Raw genomic sequence first — 2,500 nt, forward strand, 5'->3', positions numbered from 1 at the left:
CGCACCACGCAAGAACAGGCCAAAAACTGGCCAAAACAGCCCAAAAACGGGCCAAAACTGGCCATTTTTGGCTGCGCGAGCGAGCGGCGAGCGGCGAACAGCGAGCGAAGCGAGAGGCAGCACCGTCCCTGCTATACGAAAGCCCCATCCAGCCCTGTGCCACCCGGGGGGTTCCAGGGTGCTGAGATGGCTGACGTTTTGCTCCGCTCTCGACGGTCACCGCGCAATGCAAGAACAGGCCAAAAACTGGCCAAAACGGCCCAAAAACGGGCCAAAACTGGCCATTTTTGGCTGCGCGAGCGGCGAGCGGCGGACAGCGAGCGAAGCGAGAGGCAGCACCGTCCCTGCTATACGAAAGCCCCATCCAGCCCTGTGCCACCCGGGGGGTTCCAGGGTGCTGAGATGGCTGACGTTTTGCTCCGCTCTCGACGGTCACCGCGCAATGCAAGAACAGGCCAAAAACTGGCCAAAACGGCCCAAAAACGGGCCAAAACTGGCCATTTTTGGCTGCGCGAGCGAGCGGCGAGTGGCGGACAGCGAGCGAAGCGAGAGGCAGCACCGTCCCTGCTATACGAAAGCCCCATCCAGCCCTGTGCCACCCGGGGGGTTCCAGGGTGCTGAGATGGCTGACGTTTTGCTCCGCTCTCGACGGTCACCGCGCAATGCAAGAACAGGCCAAAAACTGGCCAAAACGGCCCAAAAACGGGCCAAAACTGGCCATTTTTGGCTGCACGAGCGAGCGGCGAGCGGCGGACAGCGAGCGAAGCGAGAGGCAGCACCGTCCCTGCTATACGAAAGCCCCATCCAGCCCTGTGCCACCCGGGGGGTTCCAGGGTGCTGAGATGGCTGACGTTTTGCTCCGCTCTCGACGGTCACCGCGCAATGCAAGAACAGGCCAAAAACTGGCCAAAACGGCCCAAAAACGGGCCAAAACTGGCCATTTTTGGCTGCACGAGCGAGCGGCGAGCGGCGGACAGCGAGCGAAGCGAGAGGCAGCACCGTCCCTGCTATACGAAAGCCCCATCCAGCCCTGTGCCACCCGGGGGGTTCCAGGGTGCTGAGATGGCTGACGTTTTGCTCCGCTCTCGACGGTCACCGCGCAATGCAAGAACAGGCCAAAAACTGGCCAAAACGGCCCAAAAACGGGCCAAAACTGGCCATTTTTGGCTGCACGAGCGAGCGGCGAGCGGCGGACAGCGAGCGAAGCGAGAGGCAGCACCGTCCCTGCTATACGAAAGCCCCATCCAGCCCTGTGCCACCCGGGGGGTTCCAGGGTGCTGAGATGGCTGACGTTTTGCTCCGCTCTCGACGGTCACCGCGCAATGCAAGAACAGGCCAAAAACTGGCCAAAACGGCCCAAAAACGGGCCAAAACTGGCCATTTTTGGCTGCACGAGCGAGCGGCGAGCGGCGGACAGCGAGCGAAGCGAGAGGCAGCACCGTCCCTGCTATACGAAAGCCCCATCCAGCCCTGTGCCACCCGGGGGGTTCCAGGGTGCTGAGATGGCTGACGTTTTGCTCCGCTCTCGACGGTCACCGCGCAATGCAAGAACAGGCCAAAAACTGGCCAAAACGGCCCAAAAACGGGCCAAAACTGGCCATTTTTGGCTGCGCGAGCGAGCGGCGAGCGGCGGACAGCGAGCGAAGCGAGAGGCAGCACCGTCCCTGCTATATACGAAAGCCCCATCCAGCCCTGTGCCACCCGGGGGGTTCCAGGGTGCTGAGATGGCTGACGTTTTGCTCCGCTCACGACGGTCACCGCACCACGCAAGAACGGACCATAAACAGGCCAAAACAGCCCAAAAACGGGCCAAAACTGGTCATTTTTGGCTGCGCGAGCGAGCGGCGAGCGGCGAACAGCGAGCGAAGCGTGAGGCAGCACCGTCCCTGCTATACGAAAGCCCAATCCAGCCCTGTGCCACCCGGGGGGTTCCAGGGTGCTGAGATGGCTGACGTTTTGCTCCGCTCACGACGGTCACCGCGCCATGCAAGAACGGACCAAAAACAGGCCAAAACAGCCCAAAAACGGGCCAAAACTGGCCATTTTTGGCTGAGCGAGCGAGCGGTGAGCGGCGAACAGCGAGCGAAGCCTGAGGCAGCACCGTCCCTGCTATACGAAAGCCCCATCCAGCCCTGTGCCACCCGGGGGGTTCCAGGGTGCTGAGATGGCTGACGTTTTGCTCCGCTCACGACGGTCGCCGTGCCACGCAAGAACGGACCAAAAACAGGCCAAAACAGCCCAAAAACGGGCCAAAACTGGCCATTTTAGGTTGCGCGAGCGAGCGGCGAGCGGCGAACAGCGAGCGAAGCGTGAGGCAGCACCGTCCCTGCTATACGAAAGCCCCATCCAGCCCTGTGCCACCCGGGGGGTTCCAAGGTGCTGAGATGGCTGACGTTTTGCTCCGCTCACGACGGTCACCGCGCCACGCCAGAACAGACCAAAAACAGGCCAAAACAGCCCAAAAACGGGCCAAAACTGGCCATTTTTGGCTGCGCGAGCG

Source organism: Musa acuminata, unplaced genomic scaffold (assembly GCF_036884655.1).
Source record: "Musa acuminata AAA Group cultivar baxijiao unplaced genomic scaffold, Cavendish_Baxijiao_AAA HiC_scaffold_407, whole genome shotgun sequence".
Lineage (NCBI taxonomy): Eukaryota > Viridiplantae > Streptophyta > Magnoliopsida > Zingiberales > Musaceae > Musa > Musa acuminata.